The sequence below is a fragment of the Magnolia sinica genome, chromosome 3, assembly GCF_029962835.1.
Source record: "Magnolia sinica isolate HGM2019 chromosome 3, MsV1, whole genome shotgun sequence".
In the NCBI taxonomy this organism is placed as follows: domain Eukaryota; kingdom Viridiplantae; phylum Streptophyta; class Magnoliopsida; order Magnoliales; family Magnoliaceae; genus Magnolia; species Magnolia sinica.
The window spans coordinates 54,286,581-54,313,416 of record NC_080575.1 but is presented as its reverse complement, the minus strand read 5'-3'; the positions used below and the strand labels follow the sequence as shown (position 1 = coordinate 54,313,416).

General features: G+C 38.7%; 1 protein-coding gene across 2 annotated transcripts in view; it reads right to left on the bottom strand.

Annotated features, from left to right (window-relative positions):
• The window catches only part of LOC131239920 (uncharacterized), a 29,606-nt gene extending 26,520 nt beyond the window's left edge, over positions 1 to 3,086 (bottom strand). Inside the window, exons 1-7 of one of the 2 annotated variants that reach the window (XR_009168485.1) lie at positions 2,939 to 3,060; positions 2,251 to 2,357; positions 1,119 to 1,185; positions 816 to 903; positions 419 to 560; positions 275 to 335; positions 7 to 116 (exon numbers count right to left, since the gene is read on the bottom strand). The gene's annotated coding sequence lies outside the window, so the exon portion shown is untranslated. Of the gene's footprint in view, positions 1 to 6; positions 117 to 274; positions 336 to 418; positions 561 to 815; positions 904 to 1,118; positions 1,186 to 2,250; positions 2,358 to 2,938 lie in introns of both variants that reach the window. The other variant, XR_009168486.1, reaches the window with a different exon arrangement.
• Between the last annotated feature and the right edge of the window lie 23,750 nt (positions 3,087 to 26,836).

Genomic DNA, 26,836 nt, shown 5'->3' with positions numbered 1-26,836 from the left:
AATTACCTGCAAAGGGGTTAGTTCAAACTATGAACGGGCATCATTCTCTCCTCTTTGAGCACAAACACAAGAAAGGCCTCTTCCAAGCCATGCCGCTGATCTTGCCAAAACCTCAGCTGAAGCAATACAAGGTTCCTCAGATTTAGAACTTTTCGATAAGATCTTCAGTGAAATCACATTTCCAAAGGTGTTATTTACAATCAACAAGTTTCCAAGGGCATGAAACTTTCTTTGAAACCAAAATTGACAAGAACTGCATGTAGAAAGAAAATACCCAGATATTGACGGGTATTCTCCGTAACCCTTTGTAGGAATTCCTCATCGATATCCTTGTACTGCAGGAAATCTAGAATTTCAATAGAAAACTCAAAGATGCAAAAGGAACATAGCAAATAAGTAGAGATGGAGAGGGATTTACATTCACTGCTTCCCGCTCAGCTGCATAAACAGCACATAACATGAGTGGCTTATAACACCATATAGAGTACAGGACATATTCCAGGAAGCTTGCAGAAGCCATAAGTTGAGAACTTAGAAGAGGTCTATTCAGTCCCAGTGAACTTCAGAAATGGAATGGTCAAAGGAAATACCACATGAAATATTTCAGAAGTAAACAAGTCTGTTTAGCAATTTACAGCCTTCCTGACATGACTATGAAAGAAAGCCAACAAAAAGGTTTACACCCTTCAAAACATAACAGACTAAAATTTTCAGGATGGACTCAAAAATGCAAGAATCATCAACTGGAAGGTCAAGAATCAAGAGACAATCTTTATATGATCTTCGGACATGAAATCTAGGATAGACCATCATACCTTTCAAGTCAGGCTTCCTTTCGACTTTTGTCTTGTTCAACCTATTCACTATGTCATTCAGGCGCTTCTCAGTTCTCACGGTGCGGACCTATACACAAGCATCACAACCAGTTAGAATTCGAAGGCCCTATCTCTTCACACAATGAATTTTTGCTCAGTATGCAGAAAGAAGCAAGCTGCACAATGCAAAATCATTCATGCTAATGTAATCTCAAAGGATTGATACGATAACTACTGATATAATCTAATTCATAAGTATTTACATAATAGCTTATGTCAGATTACAGGTAGAGTCAGTAGGACCTGTTGAGAAAATTTTCAAGAAAATGAATACTGTTGATTAGACAATTCTGACTGTGAAAACAATTCCCTGCAGGAAATTTTCAGAACAAATCCAACAGTTAGAGAAATAACATAATGCTAAAGGTAAGATACATTCCTACAGATAGAAAAATAACATTTTAATGCTAAAGTAATATTTAGACAATGTAGGAAACTTAAAGAACCATGAATTCCAATGGTTTTAACAAACAAGCATCAACGAAACAGGGGCTAGGACTGCTCAACTAATCTGATTTTCGGACTGTAACTTAGCAACAATGGTTTCCACAACTTAAAACCATAAGCCCGTCTCATCATTACCAGCCCAACAAGAGGCAAAACCCACAATAAAAACATCAACAAAAATAAAATTAGACAAAGATAGAATGCAACAAAGATAGACACTATTGAGTTTCATCGGGTGCAAAGTGAAAAGCCTTTCTTGTACGTGTGGTACATGTGTACAATGATCAGGACAATTGCTTTGTGGTCACCAGGTGGACTGCCCACACCCAAAATGCAAGGCAATCCGAAAGGGTGGCCATCGGGTCAGTGGCCTGAAAAGGTACAGGTAACTCTACAAACATCCATCCACATTCAACAGGCGAAACTTGCCATAAATGGGTGGTTAGAGCAGTCCAATGTTTGTGCAGATGAGTAACGTAAGAGCACATGGCAGGCATCGAGGACCTGTGCCAAAACGAATGCGAAAGACGAGTTGCATCTTTCAACAAACAGAGTTATTTTCAAACTGAGCATACTTAAATTATAGAAACTGAATTTTTAGAACTAAATTGAGAAATGACAAGATTTGATATGCTATATGAAGTTGCAGACACTTTCACACAGATGAATGCTCCAGAAACCGAAATTAGATAATTAGCTACCATGTTGTTTTACAATATGGAATTTTTACATAGAGAAATCTAGGATCCATAAATGCATCAAGAACCTCAATTGTTAGCAGTCCAATCTAGGATCCAGGTCATCTACATAGACTGTAGATTATGGGAACTCTAGAAATCAGGAGAAAGCCACAACATGATATGATGCTACTTGCCCCAAGTACATTTACAACTAGGATGACAAAAATATGAGTGAGATCGTAAAATACCACATAAGCTTCCAAATCATTGCACCTCTTTAAGTTGCTCTATTTTAGTAATTGGAATATGCCTCTTTGGACAAGGTATGTTGGGTTGTTCTTCAACATTATTAAACCTAAATGTAGGCAAGAATATCAAAATAAATTAGTTTAGTATGACAAGAACCTAAAAAGAGACAGAAATTGTAGATGAAGCCAAAAGATTATCTGGTGAAAATAAAATTGAAGCAAATAGATACGATATTGACAAATGTGTACACTTGATATATAGTGAGCTCGAAAGTTAAATTTGTGCACTGATAGACTTCAAGATCTACCTAAATTTTTTAGCATGAAATTTATCTGTAGAGTTGTTTAACATGTTGCTCTACAATGGGATTCTCACATCCCAGTTCCCAATCCAGAATGATGCTCCCATGCACAAGCCTTAACCGAAAAGCATGCATACTCTTCAAGAAGTGTGACTCTCTCTCTCTCTCTCTCTCTCTCTCTCTCTCTCTCTCTCTCTCTCTCTCTCTGTATCAACGATACTGAGAGAACAATGCCCTTTATGAAAAAATAACAGAAAAAATGCTAAAAATTTATTTTTCCCAAATATTTTGGGGATTAGATTCCTAAGAGGACTTGGAAGTTGATTGGGGAAAAAAAAAAAAAAGATGATTTGGGTGGGGAAATCGAGATTAGAGCGAATACCAACCAGAACCCAATCAGTGAGACATAAGGTGATCCTATGCAACTACTTGGACCTATAACATGATTGAGAGAAATAGAAAGAAGCAAAATCAACTATCAAATTCCAAATTTATAATCAATTACGGGTCCGAATCTTCAAGAACTAGACCCGGATCCAAAAGTACTCGGAAACTCATGAGATCCTACACAATTAACCAGGTATGGAACTGTAGGGAACCAAACACATTTAATATTTAGGAAAAAAAAAAACATCTCCTAAGCCATATGGCATTGTCACGTATCTCAAGCAACTTGTTTAGGATGTTCTTCTCATATCTGTCTTGTTTTATGGTAACATAACCTGAATTTTAAATGGGTCCAATTTCTTGGCCTTAATCTTGTTAAAAGCAGGTCATATTCGTGTGTCGGATCCATCGAGTACCCCTAGCTTTGGATACCCATTGACAACCCTACAAGCCCTAGTGTGACCCATTTCAAATTTGGGTTTTTCTTAATCGGTCTATTATTATCTCAGGGTCGTTGTCTCTCGTGGCTGCAAAATTGTTCCAACTCATCAATGAGTGCAAGATCTTGGCAACATGGTTCTTTTGGAGAGGTCCCAATGCCTTTTGGACTACTTGGTGAGCATCTTTATAAAATTATCGCTCAACATGCAACCATCACCTACTTAATGAGCCCATCAACTTACCTATTTGATCGAAAACTTTAAACTTTATTCCACTAGTACTTAATGGTCCCATCAACTTACCTATTTGATGGACAACTTACATATTCGACTAGTCTGCACATCCAATGCCTTATAGACATCATGCCTTATACATGACGGCTAATCCACAGGAAAGGGAATCGTACTTGTATCTGTAGGGAGCAAACCCACGACCAAACACATTCTCCCGAACACGTGTCTGTGGGGAGCAAACCCACGACCAAAGCCGTTCACCCAAACTCGTGACTGGTAACCCACGGAGAGGGGAAACGAACTAATGTCTGTAGGGAGTAAACCCAAGACCAAAGCCATTCGCCCAAACTCGTGACGGGTTTTGGGATTTTTTTTTTTTTTTTTTTTCGTCCCTTTAAGGTGAGACCATTCCATACAGATGCACACAATCACCCGCTAACCACGTGCATCAGAAAATCCAACACACTTAAGGTCACTACCAATGAGCCCTAAGGACTTCTAAAAAAGAATAACTTTCAAAGGAGTTCAAAAAAATACCCTTACTATTAGAACTAGACATCCTTCAAGTTAATTGGCCCTAAAAAAAAAAAACATCATTATGATGTGAAATAACCAACAAACCATTGGATTCCTTAGTTTCAAAAAGTAATATATTTGCTAAGCTCTGTTCAAAGTTAAGCTCTATGTAAAATTCTGCATCTAAAGTTCTGCATCTAAAACCTTCCCGTTTAGCTCTCTTCATTTTCTAAGCTCCTTCGAGTATTTTCTTCTCTTTTTTGTACTCTGTCTTGCCGTTCTAATTTTGCTATAGCAACGATGACAAACAACACACTAGTAAATTTTGAATTTTCTTTTGTTTTATAACTACATGGTGTGCCCGCCCCTCTAAGGCGAGACTATTCCCTGCGAATGCATACAATCACCTACCAACCACGTGCATCGGGTAATCCACGGGAAGGGGAACAGAACCAAACTCGTGTTTTAGGGGAGCACACCGACTAATCCCTGCGAATGCGCACAATCACCTGCCAACCACGTGCATCGGGTAATCCATGGGATTTGACTGGAGACCTGCGAATGCGCACAATCAGAGTCGGTCAACCAACGCCCGATGATAAGCCCCTCCGGGGGTTCGGGCTAGCCTGGCCCCTGATAGATCCACTTTGAAGAAAAAAGAGATCTATTCGGGCCGAAGGCTTTGACTATAAACGCCATGCCGTTTATGTAATTCTGTTGGTCTAAGAGTAGACCCCAAGTTTCGGTAGTTGCCATCGCAAAATACGACGACCTAATCAAGAGATGTAGAAGCCAAGGCCGCCCGGAGTGCGCTATAGTGCGCCTTACTAAATTGGGGCTCCGTTTTTCAGCAGATATGACGTCCCCCTATTAGTGACAGCGTGCGATTGAACTCAGTAATAGGAAAGGAGAGAAAAACAAAGCAATGCCAACAACGGAGTCAATCCGTTATTCACCGACAGACGAAGCTCTCATTCAGTTGTTAAGCATCACTAGCTAGAAGGGCAAGTTGAAGTTTGAATAATAGTGAACGCAAAATTAAGGGTTTCAAGAGTCTCCAGATGTGAGAATTTAGAAAAAAATTCCTCTATTACACCACGTGGATCGAGTAAACCACGAGGAGGTGAATCGAACTCCTGTCTGTGAGGAGCAAACCCACGACCAAAGTCGTTCGCCCAAACTCATGACGGGTAATCCGCAGGATAGGGAATCGAACTTGTCTATGGGGAACAAACCCATGAGCATAGCCATTCTCCCGAACTCATGTATGTGGGGAGCAAACCCTCGACCAAAGTCATTCACCCAAACTCGTGACTGGTAACCCACGGAAAGGTGAAACGAACTCATGTTTGTGGGGAGCAAACCCAAGACCAAAGCCATTCACCCAAACTCGTGACGAGATTTGGGAAGTGTTTTTTTTTTTTTCATCCCTTTAAGGTGAGACCATTCCCTAGACATGCACGGAATCACCCGCCAACCACATACATCAGAAAATCCGACACACTTAAGGTTACTACCAATGAGCCCTAAGGACTTCTCAAAGTGAATAACTTTCAAAGGAGTTCAAAAAAGCACCCTTACTATTAAAACTAGACATCCTTCAAGTTAATTGGCCAAAAAAAACATCATTATGATGTGAAATAACAAACAAACCATTAGATTCCTAGTTTCAAAAGTAATATATTTTCTAAGCTCTCTTCAAAGTTACGCTCTATGTAAAGTTCAGCATCCAAAAACTTCCCGTTACGCTCTCTTCATTTTCTAAGCTCCTTCAACTATTTTCTTCTCTTTTTTGTACTCTTTCTTGTCATTCTAATTTTGCTATAGCAACAATGACAAAACACCACACTTGTAAATTTTGAATTTTCTTTTGTTTTATAACTACATGGTGTCCCCGCCCCTCTAAGGCGATACTATTCCCTGCGAATGCACACAATCACCTGCCAACCACGTGCATCGGGTAATCCACGGGAAGGGGAATAGAACCAAACTCGTGTTTTAGGGGAGCAAACCCACCGTTCCTTGCGAATGCGCACAATCACCTTCCAACCATATGCATCGGGTAATCCATGGGAAGGGGAACCGAACCGAACTCGTGTTTTAGGGGAGCAAACCCACAACCAAAGCCGTAACCCCAAACTCGTGACGGGTAATCCACAGGGAGGGGAATCAAACTTGGAGTAAGCAATTTTTATACAAGGCAATACTGTCTACCCATATGAGGACTTCGATAATAGCAAGGTTAATTTGATCTAAATTTGCTCATAGAATAATAGAGTTTAACATTTGATCCCACTATTGATAGATACCACAATCCTCTTACTCGAATTCTAAAATTTTTTCCCCTAGCCGCTTTGACAATCGAAAGTATAGATTGGAATGTAAGGATCAAAGGCTTTGATGTATTGATTTTGCTTTAGCGTAGATCGTCCTTTGGAATTCTTCGTAACAATTTATTTCTTAATCATTAAAATTTTCCTAGTGTTTGATTCTGGAGCAAAATCCTTTTGAAAATGATGCATAAAATGTGTCTATTTTAAATGACGCCCCAATATTTTCAGCTAAAAAAACATTTTCTTATGAGTGACTTCCTAATCCAAGTAGTGTCCTTATCCAAGCCTAACTTCATCTTCGGGTAAGAGTCTGGCTGTTCTTATTTGTCTTGATCCTAATTAAAGATCGACCGCTATTACTTTGATTCCACGGCAAATCAACCGTTGTGTAAAGTGGTGTGAGATTTTGCCTAAGATAGTCCAATAAAAAGTAAGTCGTGTGCACATTCATGGGACCTTACCCCAACGATTAGGACAAACCAAAACTTGAAAATGATCACAGGGAAGGAGTGAAGTGATAAGAGGCAAGGTAGGGTTTCTAATTTGAATAGGGGATGCAGATGGACGTATCGGTCGAGCGAACAACTTATAGGCAATCAAAGTCGGTCAACCAACACCCGATGATTAGCCCCTTCGAGGGTTCGGGCTAGCCTGGCCCCTAATAGATCCACTTTGAACAAAAAAGATATATATATTGAAGTTCGGGCCGAAGGATTTGACTGGAAACGCCATGCAGTTTATGTAATTCTGCTGGTCTAAGAGTAGCACCCATGCTTCGGTAGTTGCCACCGCAAAATACAACAACCTAATCAATAGACATAGAAGCCAAGGCTGCCCAGAGTGCACTATAGTATGCCTTACTAGGTTGGGGCTCCGTTTTTCAGCAAATATGACGTCGCCCTCTTAGTGATAGTGTGCATCTGAACTCATTAAATGCCAACAACGTAGTCAATCCGTTATTCATCAACAAACGAAGCTCTCATTCAGTTGTTACGCATCACTAGCTTACCCCTGCAAGGGCGGGATGAAGTAGAAAAGGAATGGACGGGCATAGGCTTGATAGTGAACGCAGAATTGAGGGTTTCAGGAGACTCCAGATGTGAGGATTTAAAAAAATAATAATAATAATAATAATAAATCCCCTATTGCACCATGTGCATCGAGTAAACCACGAGCAGGGGAATCGAACTCCAGTCTGTGGGGAGCAAACCCACGACCAAAGTCATTCACCCAAACTCATGACAGGTAATGCACAGGAAAGGGAATCGAACTTGTATCTGTGGGGAGCAAACCCACGACCAAAGCCATTCTTCCGAACTCGTGTCTGTGGGGAGCAAACCCACGACCAAAGTCGTTCACCCAAACTCGTGACTAGTAACCCGCGGAGAGGGGAAACGAACTAATGTCTGTAGGGAGCAAACCCAAGACTAAAGCCATTCGCCCAAACTCGTGATGGGTTTTGGGATTTTTTTTTTTATTTTTTTTTCATCCCTTTAAGGTGAGACCATTCCCTACAGATGCAAGCAATCACTCGCCAACCACGTGCATCAGAAAATCCAACACACTTAAGGTCAACTACCAATGAGCCCTAAGGACTTCTCAAAGAGAATAACATTCAAAGGAGTTCAAAAAAGCACCCTTACTATTAGAACTAGACATCCTTCAAGTTAATTGGCCAAAAAAAAACATAATTATGATGTGAAATAACCAACAAACCATTGGATTCCTTAGTTTCAAAAGTAATATATTTGCTTCAAAGTTAAGCTATATGAAAAGTTCAGCATTTAAAACCTTCCCTTTTAACTCTCTTAATTTTCTAAGCTCCTTCAAGTATTTTCTTCTCTTTCTTGTACTCTATCTTGCCATTCTAATTTTGCTATAGCAACGATGACAAACACCACACTTCCTCTAAGGCGAGACTATTCCCTGCGAATGCACACAATCACCTGCCAACCACGTGCATAGGGTAATCCACAGGAAGGGGAACAGAACCAAACTCGCGTTTTAGGGGAGCAAACCCAATGTACCCTGCGAATGCGCACAATCACCTGCCAACCACGTGCATAAGGTAATCCACAGGAAGGGGAACCGAACCGAACTTGTGGTTTTGGGGAGCAAATCCACAACAAAGCCGTACTCCCAAACTCGTGACGGGTAAGCCACAGGGAGGGGAATCAAACTTGGAGTCAGCAATTTTTATACAAGGTAATACCGTCTACCCATACGAGGACTTCGATAATAGCTAGGTTTTAACTAATTTGATTTAAATTTGCTCATACAATTCTAGAGTTTAACATTTGATCCACTATTGATAGACACCACAATCCTCCTACTTGAACTCTAAAGTTTTTTCCCCAAGCCACTTTGACTATAGAAAGTATAGATTGGAATGTAAGGATCAAAGGCTTTGATGTTTTGATTTTATTTTAGCGTAGATAGTCCTTTGGTATTCTTCTTATCAATTTATTTCTTAATCATTAAAATGTTCCTAGTGTTTCATTCCGGCGCAAAATCCTTTTGAAAATGATGTATAAAATGTGTCCATTTTAAATGATGCCCTAATATTTTTAGCTCAAAAAACATTTTGTTATGAGTGACTTCCTAATCCTAGTGTCCTTATCCAACCCTAACTTCATCTTCGGGCAAGAATCTGACTGTTCTTAGTTGTCCGGATCCTAATTATCGACAGTTATTACTTTGATTCCACGAACAATCAACCCTTGTGTAAAGTGGTGTAGGATTTTGCCTATTAAAGATAGTCCAATAAAAAGTAAGTCATGTGCACATTCATGGGACCTTACCCAAACGATTAGGACAAACCAAAAGTAGCACCCATGCTTCGGTAGTTGTCACCGCAAAATACAACGACCTAATCAAGAGAGCTAGAAACCAAGGCCACCCGGAGTGCGCTATAGTGCGCCTTACTAGGTTGGGGCTTCGTTTTTCAGCAGATATGATGTCCCCCTCTTAGTGACAGCGTGTATCTGAACTCACTAATAGGAAATGAGAGAAAAACAAAGCAATGCCAACTACGGAGTCAATCCATTATTCATCGACAGACGAAGCCCTCATTCAGTTGTTAAGCATCACTAGCTTACCCCTGCAAGGGCGGGATTAAGTTTAAAAGGAATGGACAGGCATAGGCTTAATAGTGAACGTAGAATTGAGGGTTTGAGGAGACTCCAAATGTGAGGATTTTAAAATAATAATAATAATAATAATAAAATCCCCTATTACACCACGTGCATCGAGTAAACCACGAGCAGGGGAATCGAACTCCTGTCTGTGGGGAGCAAACCCACGACCAAAGTCGTTCGCCCAAACTCATGACGGCTAATCCACAGGAAAGGGAATCGTACTTGTATCTGTGGAGAGCAAACCCACGACAAAACACATTCTCCCGAACTTGTGTCTGTGGAGAGCAAACCCAAACTCGTGACTGGTAACCCACGGAGAGGGGAAACGAACTAATGTCTGTAGGGAGAAAACCCAAGACCAAAGCCATTCGCCCAAACTCGTGACGGGTTTTGGAATTTCTTTTTAGTTTTTTTCATCCCTTTAAGGTGAGACCATTCCCTACAGATGCACGCAATCACCCGCCAACCACGTGCATCAGAAAATCCAACACACTTAAGGTCACTACCAATGAGCCCTAAGGACTTCTAAAAGAGAATAACTTTCAAAGGAGTTCAAAAAAGCACCCTTACTATTAGAACTAGACATCCTTCAAGTTAATTGGCTCAAAAAAAAAAAAAAAAACATCATATCTGCTCAATCATATGATGAGTGTGGATAGCTAATGAGCCGAATTATATGAATAATTTGTATCCACTGAATGAGCCCAAGCATATCCATTGCCAAGGATAATGAAAAGCAACTTAGCATATCCATTGACAAGGATAATGAAAAGCGGCTTTAATCATATGATGAGTTTGGATCATGAAAAGTAGGTTTAATCATATGATGAGTTTGGATCATGAAAAGCAGCTTCAATCGTAGAATGAGTTTGGGTAGCTGAATGAGCCGAATTATATGAACAATTTGTATCCACTAAATGGCCCAAGCATGTCAATGTTTTTTATCGATCGAAATGGCCCATGTCAAAGGTTTGGATCACTATAAATGGGCCAAATCATATGAATTTGGATTGTAGTAAAAAGAAACTTGATTGTTTGAATTGTGTTTAGAACTGAAGAGGGTCCTACAAAATTAACAAAGTGGATAACTGAGAACCAACCTCAAATATTACTTAACATATCCATTGGGATGGGTCATGAAAAGAGGCTTCAATCTTATGATGAGCTTAGATCACTAACAACAGCACAAATCATATGATACATTTGGATCGCTGAACGGGCCGAATCATATAAGAAGTTCAAATCCACTAAATTGCCGAAGCACGTTAAATACATTGAGCATGGATGAAAGGAAAATAGAAATCTCGGCCAGATAAATAGTGCTAATTCAAGGTAATTACGAACCACAAACTAAAAGATGATCTTTTAGAAATTGAAACAGGAACTGAAAAAATGACAAAATGATAAAGAAATCGAGAAAAGAATTCACATTTAGATGCAAATGAATGTTTTCCACACGTGCAAACATGGGTAGAAGCCCGATTGCCAAACTTAATTCTATAGCATTTAAGCAACCATGAAAGGTAAAGATAAATTAGTACAAGGTGCACAGAGATTTAGCTGACATGAATGATTAGCTTTTGCTCCCCACGATGGAATTCAATTCTCCAAAAAGATTCCATTCAAGGACAGTTTGAGTCTAAATACATTGAGCGTGATGAAAGGAAAAACAAATCTCAGCAGGATAAATGGTGCTAATTCAAGGTAATTACGAACCATCAACTAAAATATGATTTTTTAGAAATTGAAATGGGAACTGAAAAAATGACAAAATGATAAAGAAATCGAGAAAAGAATTCACATTTAGATACAAATGGCAAAACAGAATACCTTTGACAAAAACATTATAACATGGATTAATTGATGACATATTAAACCATAGATAAGTATATGTTATTAAGCTCTGTTATTCCTCAAAAAGAAAGTGAAAGTATAAACGGGCCTCTTCCAAGTTCAACCTCGCAGCAGATGATGAAATCTTAGCCCTGTCAAGATAGGATTGGGCGCACTAACTGACCTTGAAATGTGGAGGGAAACAGCGCATCAGCTTAACTCGCAGAAACAGTCCAATAACTATTCCCATGCTATAATGTTGGATGGTTGGAGTGAAGGTAATCCTAACAGTTCAAGTAGGGAATTAGTACCGCGGTTTTGAAAAATACAATAATCATTGCTGGAAACTGTCAATAAATCCATATCAAGTAAATATAAAACATGGAGTAAAACAATTTAACTGCAAATAGAACTGCAAGGCAGCCCATATCCAATTTTTTGGTAGCACATATTAGAAAACAATGTTACTGTCAGCAGTGTGACAAATATCATTCGGATTTTGAAATATTGCAAGAAATACATTTGTGGGCTGAATTTATTTGTGGGCTTGGGAGTTGGGATAGCAGAAAGGAGCTGTGGGTATCTGCAGTTTTAGATGCAGAAGCCAAACTGGTCAAGATGATGATTGCTAGTCTCTGGAATATCTATATTCTTCACAGAACACGGTGAGGGGTCTCGATGTCTTTCTCGTGACCTTGCTCTCTTGCTTGTGATGTTATTTCTGCCCAGATCATGATGAATTTGACAATCTTAAGCTTATTTAGAAATATATACGCTATCATTACCTTGAGGAATTTGCTGTTGAATTCTTCAATTCAAATCATTCCTTATGGAAGGGAATTGGCTTACATTATCTGCTAAAGGATGAAGGGGTTATAACTTAGATATCATGTATCTGCACCTTAGAAACTTGTAAAAGTCATTCAATTCTTCTTTAATGACACAACTGCAAACACATATTTTGTACAAACTTTCCAATTGCTCTCATTTAGAGAAGAGGAGCTTACTGTAAGTGTATTATGGTCAGCCGCCAGGGTGGAGATACCGTGTGGGTTTGGACAATACTAAATGAAGCAAAAGGGTGAATTTTTTCCTTAAAAAAACTTTGGGTAGTTTCTTGCTCCACTTCTGTATTTGCAAAAACATCCCATTGTCTAAGGCACGGACTTGACTAAATCTAAGAATCCAGCCCTAATGGATCAAAAGATTGGCAAAAGGGTAAGAGATGACATTGAGAATGTGTTTTGCAGCTGCAAGAAACACTAGAATGTATGCTGAGAATACAGATTTTTGTTGCTCTGATATATCAAGCTTTTCATCAGAGTTTCCATCACCTATCTGCCAAACAAACAAACACCGCTCTAATCAATGTTGCACAACCATACTTGTTTTCCATATTTTAAGAGGGTACATATAGTTAAACCACAGGAAATTACATTGTGAAACTGAAAACTGCAACTTGTATATTTCACTAAAGAGGTGTTTGGATCGTAAGTTACTTAAGATAAGCTACTTATGCATCAAGCAGCTCATCTTGGTTTCTACTTCACTAAGATGAAGTGATTAACTTTTCAATCATATTTTTTTTCCATTATAAATCAGACTCACTGGTCTGACAAGTGCATATGAGGGAGGAAAAGTTTTAAGAGGGTACATATAGTTAAACCATGGGAAACTACATTGTGAAAACTGCAACTTGTTTCTTTCACAAGGGGGCGTTTGGATCATAAGTTACTTAAGATAAGATACTTATGCCTCAAGTAGCTTAGTTGGTTTCTACTTATTACGCTGAAGCGAGTAAGAAACTTTTTAAGTTAAATTTATTTACTTATAATTGATCTTAAACCAAGCTTATGTATTTCTTTCTCAGAAAGATTGTTCCCCATTAACAACTGCCAACTATGGGCAGGCAAGTACATAGCATCAAAAGATACTTACAACTTAGGCATGTGGGTAATGCATCATCAATTGAGGAGCTTCTACCAAGAAGTCAACCTTACTTGCGCTTCCGCTCCCTTCTTGATTGTTCTACCCAGTTCTCACTAACAAGTTTCTTAAAGTCAAACTTGCTATCATCCTTTAAAAAAAATAAAAATAAAAATAAAATTTAAAAATTTAAAAAAAATTAAAAATAGCAGCATCAAATGGTCAACAGTCAATGCGACAGCAAGTGCACTTGAAAGCTCATGGACTTTCAAAGTGCTATTGTATGAATGCACTACACCACATGGGTCACACACACTAAATGATCAAGCCATGGTTCAAATTCATTGTGTTTTTAATATAAGCTAATCCACAAGGGTTGGGGCTACTTAAACATATCCCACAAACGGGGTGTTTGTTAATGGAGTTTCAGATACACCAATTCTTTCGTAGATTACTCTCAACACTTGATAGGATAAAGATTCACGAACAAAAATGAATGGAATGCCTTTTGCTTAAGGACTTCTAATAAAGAAACTTCCAAAGGAGTATAGAAAAAGCAACATTTTGGAACTAGACATCCTCATGGTTAATTGAATAATAAAAATAACAACATTACGATGTGAAATAACCAAAACTCCATTTGAGTTCCATAGTTTCAAAAGTAAGATATCTCTAGCCTATCCTGAGAGTAATGCTCTATGTAAACTATAGCATTTGCAAACACTCTAGAAGTGTTAAAGGCTCCAACAGTGTTATTTCTTCTCTCAATTTGTGTAAGACAAGCAAAGACAATATAGATCAATTGCTTACGAATAAGTTATAGTAGGCAATTAAGACGTCAACCAACACCCGATGATAAGCCCCTTCGGGGGTTGGGGCTAGCCTGGCCCCTGACAAATCCACTTTGAAGAAAAAAATATCTATATATTGAACTTCGGGCCGAATGCTTTGACTGGAAACACCATGCCGTTCATGTAATTCTGCTGGTCTAGGAGTAGCTCACATTCTTCGGGAGTCGCCACCGCAAAATATGATGACCTAATCAAGAAAGCTAGAAGCCAGGGCTGCCCGGAGCGCGCTATAGTGCGCCCTACTAGATTGGGGCTCCGTTTTCAGCAAATATGATGTCCCCTATTAGTGACAGCGTGCATCGGAACTCACTAATAGGAAATGAGAGACCAAGCAATGCCAACAACGGAGTCAATCCGTAATTCATCGACAGACGAAGCTCTCATTCAGTCGTTAAGCATCACTAGCTTACCCCTATAAGGGCAGGATGAAGATTGAAAGGAATGGACTAGCATAGGCTTAATAGTGAACGCAGAATTGAGGGTTTCAGGAGTCTCCAAATGTGAGGATATATATATATATATATATATATATATATATATATATATAAACAAAACAAAAACAAAAAACAAGAAAAAACATTTTCAAAAAAAATTTTCAAAACAAAAAAATTTCCCCTATTACACCACGTGTATCGAGTAATCCACGGGGAGGAGAATCGAACCCCGGTCTGTGGGGAGCAAACCCACGACCAAAGTCATTCGCCTAACCTCATGACGGGTAATCCACGGGAAAGGGAATCGATCTTGTGTCTGTGGGGAGCAAACCCACGACCAAAGTCATTCTCCCGAACTCATGAATTGAAGACAGGGTGTCCCCGTCCCTTTAAGGTGAGAACATTCCCTACAGATACACGCAATCACCCGCAAACCACGAGCATCGAAAAATTCACAGGGAGGAAATCAAACTTAGTCATTCAGCGTCATGAGCATACGCCTATAGGGGCAAGATCAAGCTTGAAAGGTTAATAGTGAACACTGAAATTGAAGGTTAAAATTTCAAGAATATCCAAATGTGAGGATTAAAAACAAAAACTTTCCCTGATACACAACATGAAGAACAGGGCAATGGGTCGAGTCGAACCAAGTTAGGGCTAAAGGGTTGACCCGACTCGACCTAGTTTTGACATAGACCTAACCCGAACTCAACCCAACTCGGTACCAAGTCCAGCATGAATGACCAGATCTGAGTCCGAGTCTGGCCTGGACTAATCCAGAATGAGTCTGACCCAGTCACAGGTACCGAGTCAAGTCGAGTCGAGGCAGCACCGAGTCGGGTTGGGTGTAGCGGGTCTCCAGATGTGGGGATTAAAAAAAAAAAACTTCCCAATTACACCACGTAAATCGAGTAATCCACAGGGAGGGGAATCGAACTCGTGTCTGTGGGGAGGAAACCCACGACCAAAGTCGTTCGCCCAAACTCATAACAGGTAATCCACGGGGAGGGGAATCAAACTCATGTCTATGGGGAGCAAACCCACGACCAAATTGTTCGCCCCAACTCGTGATAGGGAATCCACGAGGAGGGGAATCATGCTCGTGTCTATGGGGAGCAAACCCATAACCCAAAGCCATTCACCCAAACACGTGACGGGTTTTGGGAAGGTTTTTCTTATAACGACAGGGTGTCCCCGTCCCTTTAAGGCGAGACCATTCCCTGCAGATGCATGCAATCACCTGCAAACCACATGCATCAGAAAATCCTCGGGGAGGGAATTAAACTCAGTCGTTAAGGCGAGATCATCAAGCTTGAAAGGAATGGACAGGCGTAAGCTTACTAATGAACACTAATATTGAGGGTTAAAATTTCAGGAATATCAAGATGTGAGGATTAAAAACAAAAACTTTCCCTAATGCACAGCATATAGAACTGAGCAACGAGTCAAGTCGGACCAAGTTAGGGCTGACCCGACTCGACCCGGTTTTGAAATAGACCTGATCCGAACTCAACCCAACTTGGTACCAAGTCCGGCATGCCTCACCCGAACTAAGTCAGGGTCTGGCCTAGACTAATCCAGACTGAGTCTGACCCGGTAACAGGTACCAAGTTGAGTCAAGTCAGCACCGAGTCAAGTCGGGTGTGGCAAGTCTCTAGATGCGGGGTCTAGAAATATATATATATATCCAATTACACCACGTACATCGAGTTATCCATAGGGAGGGGAATCGAACTCGTGTCAGTGGGGAGCAAACCCACGACCAAAGTCGTTCGCCCAAACTCATAACTGGTAATTCACGGGAAAGGAATCAAACTCATGTCTGTGGGGAGCAAACCCACGACCAAAGTCGTTCGCCCCAACTCGTGATTGGTAATATACGGGGAGGGGAATCAAACTTGTGTCTATGGGGAGCAAACCCACGACCAAAGCCATTCACCCAAACTCGTGACGGGTTTTGGGTAGGGCTTTTTTTATAATGACAGGGTGTCCCCGTCCCTTTAATGCGAGACCATTCCCTGCAGATGCACGAAATCACCTACAAGTCACGTGCATCACAAGATCTACGGAGAGAGAATTGAACTCAGTTGTTAAGCGTCATGAGCACATGCCTATGGGAACGGGATCAAGCTTGAAAGGAATGGACAGGCATAATCTTACTAGTGAACACTGAAATTGAGGGTTAAATTTTCAGGAATATCAAGATGTGAAGATTAAAAACAAAAACTTTCCCTAATACACGGCGTGTAGAACAGAGCAACGAGTCGAGTCGAACAAAGTTAGGGCTAACCCGACTCCAACCGGTTTTGAAATAGACCTGACCCAAACTCGACCCAACTCGGTACCAAGTCCAGCATGCCTGACCGGAACTGAGGATAGAGTCTCACCCGATCACAGGTACCGAGTCGAGTCAACACTGAGTCAGGTCGGTCGTGGCGGGTCTCCAGATGTGAGGTTTAGAAAAAAAAAAACACTACCCCAGTTACACCACGTACATTGAGTTATCCACAGAGAGGGGAATTGAACTCGTGTCTGTGGGGAGCAAACCCACGAACAAAGTCGTTCGCCCAAACTCATAACAGGTAATCCGTGGGGAGGGGAATCAAACTCATGTCTGGGAGCAAACCCACGACCAGGGTCATTCACCACAACTCATGATAGGTAACCCACTAGGAGGGGAATCACATTCGTGTCTGTGGGTAGCAAACCCACAACCAAAGCCATTCACCCAAACTCGTGACTAGTTTTGGGAAGGTTTTTTTTTATAACAACAGGGTGTCCCCGTCCCTTTTGGGAAGTGAAACCTCATATCTTTCGAAGATCCAAGTAAAATGAGAAAAAATGATTGGGTTAGGCTCATCCTTGAGTATGTATTTGACTATCCTTCTAATGGAGGTGAATGATATTCGGCATTTAGTGAAGTTGTATATTGTGTGCTTAGGGTGTAATTAATTACATGTGTAATCTGTCAAACCATACTAAGATCAAGAGTATCCCATAATAGGAAAGAAACTTAGCATGAAGATTAGTTTGCCTCGAACAAAAATATCATTCATAAGTGGTATTTTCAAATAATCTAATTTTTAGATATCAAGAAGTTAATCAGTATATGGAATTTCATTTATTGATAAAAGGTCATTCCAACAACAAATTTAGGGCATTTCGTTTTCACCTACTAGGAAATCTTGCTCAAAAATCATCTTTAGTTTAGATTCTTCATACTTTTTTGCTTTTGTTTTTTAAATATTTCTTCTTTATTTATGTCCTTCCTATTTGTTTTTCGTTTTGTATTTTTTCTATAAGTAAAACCAAAAACCGACAAGAATTTAGTTATGGCTCATTTCAAATTGCCTTCTTTTTTTTTCTCTTTTTGAGAGACCTTCATTAAAAGTCCACAAAATGCATAAAAGAAAACAACCCACATACACAATGGAAAAACATACGAGAGATTAGCAGGATTAACTGGCTTTACATAAGAAGCCCAACCCAAAAAAATACATTTAATTTCCCTAACGACCACAACATGCGAAGAACTCCTATTCTGAAAACATCTCCTATATAAAAGCAATCTCCACAAAGCTTTCCCCGCTTTTCCCATGCTTCCTAAATGCCAAGACCACAAAAGGTCCACAACAGAATTTGGCTTCACCTAAGCTTGTATGGAGAGCATTGAGAAGAGAGTCCCACATCTTTCAAGCAAACATGGAATGAATGAAGAGGTGATTAATTGGCTCGGCATCTCCCATACACATTAAACATATGTTAGGAAGGGTAAGGGATCTTCTTTGCAAATTATTGATTGTCAATACCCTCTTTCTTCCTACAAGTCAAGCGAACGTTGTCGCCAATGGTGGAGCTTTGTACGACCATACAAAAAAGAATAGACGTGGTAATTGATCATCTTCCCCATAGTTTCTTCCCCGTTAACAATTAAAGGGCATAATCATTGTACATACTATATCACCTATTGGAATTTTTGGTAGACCTCATTAATATATTCATGTATATCTTCATACATCTCGTTCATTGAAATTAACCGTCATTTAAAAACATCCATCACAATCAACAATTAAAAGGCACAACAATTGTATATAACATATCATCGAAAACGACCTTAATGATATTTAGAGCATAGATCACTAAAAGCAACCCAAATCTTATAGTGTTGGATCACCAAGTATAATATTAATTGTTCAAATCAATTGAAATGCCCGAAGCATGTCAAAGGTCCGCATCACCGAAACTTAGCATATCATATGAAGGGTTTGGATCAACCACGGTAGGGTTTGGATAAACCCAACCATATTAACAATTTAGATCATTGAATATAGGGTAGCTAGATGAACAATTAGTCAAAAAAAAAAAAAAACTACACTACACACTCAACTATAAAAGATCGAAATATTAAACGTCAAGATTGCTCCACTAACTATTTTTGTCCTTACCACATCCAATGAGGGCTATTAATAATCAACGGAATTGATTGGTAAACACAGGCCTCAGCATATATTGATTCAAATCATTAAAATGGCCTCAATCACATGAAGGGTTTAGATCACAAAAAATGCCACAATGATATAAAGGGTTCAGATCACTTACAATAGGCCCAATCAAATGAACGATTTGAATCACTTGGAATGGCCCAACCATATCAAATATTCGTATGGGTGAAAATATTCCTAATCAATATTAACCATTGGATCATTGAAAACAAGCCCTACCATATTAATTGGATCAATGAAAATAAGCCCTACCTAAATTTTTTATAATGATATAGGCACCCTACAATATTAACGATTTAAATCATAAAATGTAGGCCCAATCATTAGAAATGGCCCATGTCAAAGGTTTCGATCACTAAAAATGGGCCAAATCATATAAATTTGGATCGTTGTAAAAAGAAACATGATTGTTTGAATTCTGTATAGAACAGAAGAGGGTACTACAAAATTAAAGATATGGATCACTAAGAACCAACCTCAAATATTATGAATTGATGGATCAACTTAAAATATCCATTGGGATGGGTCATGGAAAGAGGCTTTAATCATATAATGAGTTGAGATCATTAACAACAGCACGAATCATATAATGCATTTGGATCGTTGAACGGGCCGAATCATATAAGAAGTTCAAATCCGCTTAAATGGCCAAAGAACGTCAAAGGTTTTAATCCAATGAAATAGCCCAAGCATGTCAAAGGTTTGGATCACTAGAAAATGGGCCAAATCATATGAATAGTTTGGATCGATTGTAAAGCGGATGAGGGTCCTACAAAATTTAGGGCATGGATCGACTTAGCATATCCATTGCCATGGATCATGAAAAGCAGCTTCAATCATATGATGAGTTTGGATCATGAAAAGCAGCTTCAATCGTATGATGAGTTTGGATCGCCGAATGAACAGAATCATATGAAAATTTTGGATCCACTGAATGGGCCAAGCATATCAATGTTTTTTATACATAGAAATGGCCCATGTCAAAGGTTTGGATCACTAGAAATGGGCCAAATCATATGAATTTGGATCGTTGTAAAAACAAACCTGACTGTTTGAATTTTGTTTAGAACTGAAGAGGGTCCCACACAATTAACGATGTGGATCACTGAGGACCAACCTCAAATATTATGAATAGATAGATCAACTTAACATATCCATTGGGATGGGTCAAGGAAAAAGGCTCCAATCATATGATGAGTTTAGATTACTAATAGCAGCACGAATCATATGATGCATTTGGATCGCTGAAAATGGGCCGAAGCATATAAGAAGTTCAAATCCATTGAAATGGCCCAAGCACGTCAAAGGTTTTGATCCATTGAAATAACCCAAGCATGTCAAAGGTTTAGATCACTAGAGATGGGCCAAATCATATGAAAAGTTTGGATCATTTGTATAGCTAAAGAGTGTCCTACAAAATTTAGGGCGTGGATCAACTTAGCATATCCATTGCCATGGATCATGAAAAGCAGCTTCAATCATATGATGAGTTTGGATCATGAAAAGCAGCTTCAATCATATGATGAGTTTAGATAATGAAAAGCAGCTTCAATCGTATGATGAGTGTCGATCACCGAATGAGCCAAATCATATGAACAATTTCGATCCACTGAATGGCCCAAACATGTCAATGCTTTTTATCCATCGAAATGGCCCATGTAAAATATTTGGATCACGAGAAATGGACCAAATCTTATGAATTTGGATCGTTGTAAAAAGAAAGCTAATTGTTTGTATCGACCTAAAGAGGGTCCTACAAAATTAACGATGTGGATCACTAAGAACCAACTTCAAATATTATGAATAGATGGATCAACTTAACATATCCATTGGGATCCACTAAATGGCCCAAGCATGTCAATGTTTTTTATCCATCAAAATGTCCCATGTCAAAGGTTTGGATCACTAGAAATGGGCCAAAACATATGAATTTAGATCGTTGTAAGAAGAAACATGATTGTTTGAATTGTGTACAGAACTGAAGAGGGTCCTACAAAATTAACGATGTAGATCACAAACCAACCTCAAATATTATGAATAGATGTATCAACTTAACATATCCATTGGGATGGGTCATGGAAAGAGGCTGCAATCATATAATGAGTTTAGATCACTAGCAGCAGCACGAATCATATGATGCATTTGGATCGTTGAATCGGCCGAATCATATAAGAAGTTCAAATCCGCTAAAATGGCCCAAGCACGTCAAAGGTTTTGATCCATTGAAATGGCCCAAGCATGTCAAAGGTTTGGAACACTAGAAATGGGCCAAGCCATACGAAGAGTTTAGATCATTGAAAAATGAGTTGGTGTCCCGTATCGGTATCGGTTGGCGTAACGGTGCCCTCCGAAACCGATACGGATACGGGGGCGTAACGGCGATACGGGGGCGTAACGGCCCATAACGGCGCAATTTTTTTTTTTTGCCAAAAAAAATGAAAAAATATGGATTAAATCCGGAATATTTTAAGCATTCCAAATATGCATTCATTTATAAATTGGAACATGTTTATGGTGGTGTAACGGTCCACTCTTTGGTGAGAAGTTGTATCGGACTGTCTAATTAATTTTTTAACCAGGTAACTTGAATTTAACTACAAAATTCATATATTTAATTTTTTAAATATGTAATTTATATACTTAACAACTTGATATCATTTCACCCAATAGTTCTTTAAAAAAATGAAATTAAATTCAGGTAGATGGCGTTGCCAATTTGGGGCTGACTTGGAGGACCAATCTATTCTCCAAATCAGCCTCAAATTCATGTCATTTATTGTCATTATCCCACTTATAAATTGGTGGACATTTATTGGATAGTGAATCATATAAAATAAAAAATAAATCAAAAGGCCTTATTTTAAAAAATAAAAGTTCACAAATTAACAATTAAAACTATTTAAATAATTTGATTTTGGCATTGTGAGTTAGCAATTGCAGTCCATAATTTAATTGTCAAATTTTAAGTTAATATATGTCTTGTGTACAATTTTTTAAGGCTTGAATTAAGAGAGACTCGGATGTAAAGTGCAGCACACGTGTCAAAAGTTTTTGGGCCTCACCCGTGATGAATGTGTTATATCCATATCGTCCATCCATTTTGCCAAATAATTTTAGGGCATGAGCCCAAAAATGAGGCACATCCAAAGCTCAGATGGATTGCACCATAAAAAAACAACAATAATTAAACGATCACCGTTAAAAATTTATTGGGGGCTAGAAAAGTTTTAGATCAAGCTGACATGTGTGTATTCCCTTCATCCACGTCAATGTGACCCAAGTAACAAGTTAGATTGAAAATAAACATTACGGTGGACTTTAAGAAATTTTTAATGGTGAGCATTCTATAACCACTATTTCCTATGGTGTGGTCCACCTAAGATTTGGATATTACTAATTTTTTAAATCCTGACCTAAAATGACGTGGCAAAATGGATAGACGATATGGATAAAATATATACATCATAGTGGGGCCCACTCGAGTCCGATTGGATGGAAAATAAACGTTACCGTGCGCACTACGAATATATTAACCTGAAAATCATTATCTCTGTTGCTATTTCTGGTGTGGTCCAGATGATCTCTGGATATAATTCATTTTTTAGGTGGTGATCTAAAATGATCTTTGAAAATAGATGAACGGTGTAGATGTAATAAATACATCACTGTGGGGCGATATAACTTTGATCTCCTTTGAACCGTTCGTACAACTCGGAGCTCGAGGAGTGTCAGCGATCGTGACACGTACCTAAAGCAGGCAGCAGCTAGCTGCTGCAAACCAAAAAAAAAAAAAAACAGGAGAGAGGGAAACGAAAAGAAAAAAAGAGGGAAAGAAGAGAGAAAAGAAAAAAAAGAGGGAAAGGGGGAAAGAAGAGATTGAGAGAGAGAGAGAGAGTGAGAGAGAGAGAGAGAGGAAGAAGAAGAGGAAGAAGCGGCGCAGGTCGCAGCTGCAGCCGCAGCCGCAGCTGCTCGAGGAGAAGAAGAAGAAGAAGAGGAAGAAGAAAGAGAAGCAGAAGAAGAAAAGAAAGGAAAAAAAGGTCGGTTTTTTTTTTTTGTTTTTTAACGGCCGTTACGAGCACAGAATTTCGTAACGGCCGTTTCGACCCCATATCGCGTAACGGGTCCCACCGTTACCGTTATGTATCGGCCGTTACGGCCGATACGTAACCGATTTGGGATACCCTGAACCCAACCATATCAAGAGTTTAATTTACTAAATACGATTCAAACATATCAAACAGTTTGAATTTAATAAAATGAGCCCATACATTGACAATTTCAAGTTAGACCAAATTATAAAAATAGAATGGATCACTAAAAATGCTCCTCATGATACTTTATGTTTTAGACAACAAGAAAAAAACCAATGTTGCCAGCTCTTAAAAATGGCCCGTACAATATGAAGGCGTTTGGATCACCAGAATTAGGTCAATCATATGAATGTTTAGGAACATACAATAGGGCTCAATCAGATGAATGGTTTGGATCAATGAAAATCAAGCCAAATTTATATGAATAAATTGCTATCGATCAATAAAAATCGCCACAAATATTTATGATTGGTTTGGATCAATGAAAACCAGCCCAAGTATATCATCAGCACGATGGATCACTACATAAGGGGCCGATAACAAAAAAGGATCAACCTTCAAATATATCGCCAACACAATGGATCACTACATAAGGGGCCGGTAACAAAACAGGATCAACCTTCAAATATCACTATCTACGCTTGAATTGATGAAAACGACGCGGGCTATATGAAGAAGGGCTTATATCACTATACATAAGCCCAATCATATGAATGGCTTGAAACACCGAATGCAGGACAGATCATATGAATGATTTTCACAAATTGAAATCAACCCAATAATATGTAGAAGATAAGATCTCTACATATGAAGGATAGATCATTACATACGACACCAGTTAGAAGGAAATATTCAGATTACATCAAAAAGAGGCCTAATATGGATGACCCATGCCACAAGTACACCAAATGTCACAAGCATTTCAAAAGGGTAGCCCAAACCTATAGACAATTTGGAAAGTGAAAATGGTACTAACATCAGCGACTAGATTACCAAACATCAGCCTTCGAATATAACTTAGCTTGAATCAACGAAATAGCCCAAAGCATATGAAGGGTTTGGATCACTAAACATAGGCCATATCATATGAATGCCTTGGAAGATCGAATAGGGCACAATCAAATGAATGGTTTTGAAAAATGAAAATCAGCACAAATTTATTTCATTGGCTTCGATCATTGAAAATAAACCCAAATATATCATCAATTGGATTAATAAACCATCAGCCTTCGAATATAACTTGTTTGAATCAACGAAATGGACCGAAGCATAAGAAGGGTTTGGATCACTAAACATAAGCCAAATCATAAGAATGATTTAGAGGATAGACTAGGGCTCAATCAAACGAATGATTTGGATCAGTGAAAATCAACCCAAATATATAAGATTGGTTTAAATTATTAAAAATCAACCCAAATTTATCATCAATTGGATTACTAAACATCAGCCCTCGAATATAACTCCGCTTGAAACAACGAAATGGCATGAAGCATATGAAGGGTTTGGATCACTAAACATAGGCCAAATCATATTGATGGCTTAGAAGATCGAATAGGGCTCAATCAGACGAATGGTTTGGATAAATGAAAATCAACCCAAATATATATGATTGGTTTAGATCATTGAAAATCAATCCAAATATATCCTCAATTAGATTACTAAACATCAGCATTCGAATATAATTTGGCTTGAATCAACGAAATGTCCCAAAGCATTTGAAGGGTTTGCATCACTAAACATAGGCCAAATCAAATGAGTGGCTTGGAAGATCAAATAGGGCCTAATCTAATGAATGGTTCGGAATAATGAAAATCAGCCTAAATACATATGATTGGTTTATAGCATTGAAAATCAACCCAAATATATCGTCAATTGGATTACTAAACATCAGCCTTCGAATATAAATTGGCTTAAATCAACGAAATGACCTTAAGCATATAAAGGGTTTGGATCAGTAAACAGAGGCCAAATCATATGAAGGCCATGGAAGATAGAATAGGGCTGAATCAAACAAATGGCTTGGATCAATGAAAATCAGGCCAAGTATATATAATGATCGGTTTAGATCATTGGAAATTAACCCAAACATATCATCAATAGGATGGATCACTACATAGTGGGCAACTAACAAAGCAGGGTTAGATCACTACATAAGAGACTGGTAACAAAACAGGATCAGCCTTCAAATATATAATCGACATAATGGATCACTACATAAGGGGTCGGTAACAAAACAAGATCAACCTTCAAATATCACTACCTACGAATGGATTGATGAAAACGACGCAGACTATATGAAGAAGGGCTTAAATCACTAAACATAAGCCCAATAATATGAATGGCTTGAAACACCGAATACAGGACAGATCATATGAATGATTTTCACAAATTGAAATCGACCCAATCATATGAAGAAGATAAGATCTCTACATACGAAGGATAGATAATTACATACGACACCAGCTAGAAGGAAATAGTCAGATTACATCAAAAGGGGGCCTAATATGGATGACCCATGCCATAAGTATACCAAATGTCCCAAGCATTTCAAAAGGGTAGCCCAAACCTAGAGATAACTTGGAAAGTGAAAATGGGACTAACATCGGCAACTAGATTGCTAAACATTAGCCTTCGAATATAACATGGATTGAATCAACGAAATGGCCCGAAGAATATGAAGGATTTGGATCACTAAACATAGGCCAAATCATATGAATGCTTTGGAAGACCGAATAGGGCACAATCAAATCATTGGTTTGGATCAGTGAAAATCAGCCCAATTTTATATGATTGGCTTAGATCATCAAAAATCAACCCAAATATATCATCAATTGGATTACTAAACCATCAACCTTCGAATATAACTTGGCTTGAATCAACGAAATGGCTCGAAGCATATGAAGGGTTTGAATCACAAAACATAGGCTAAATCATATGAATGGCTTGGATGATCGAATATGGCTCAATCAAACTCAAGGTTTTGATCAATAAAAATAAGCTCAAATATATATAGTGATCGGTTTAGATCATTGAAAATCAACACAAATATATCATCAATACGATGGATGACTACAAATGGTGCTAGTAACAAAGCAGGGCTGGATCAACGAAATGGCCCAACGCATATGAAGGGTTTGGATCACCAAACATGGGCCATATCATATAAATGCCTTGGAGGATCAAATAGGGCTGAATCAAGCGAATGGTTTGGATCAGTGAAAATCAGCCCAAATATATAAGATTGGTTTAAATTATTGAAAATCAACCCAAATATATCATCAATTGGATTACTAAACATCAGCCTTCTAATATAACTCGGCTTGAATCAACGAAATGGAACAAAGCATTTGAAGGGTTTGGATCACTAAAAATAGGCCAAATCATATGAGTGGCTTGCAAGATTGAATAGGGCTCAATCAGCCAAATGGTTTGGATCAATGAAAATCAGCTCAAATATATATGATTGGTTTAAATAATTGAAAATCCAAATATATCCTCAATTGTATTACAAAACACCAGCCTTCAAATATAACTTGGCTTGAATCAATGAAATGGCCCAAAGCATTTGAAGGGTTTGGATCGCCAAACATAGACCAAATC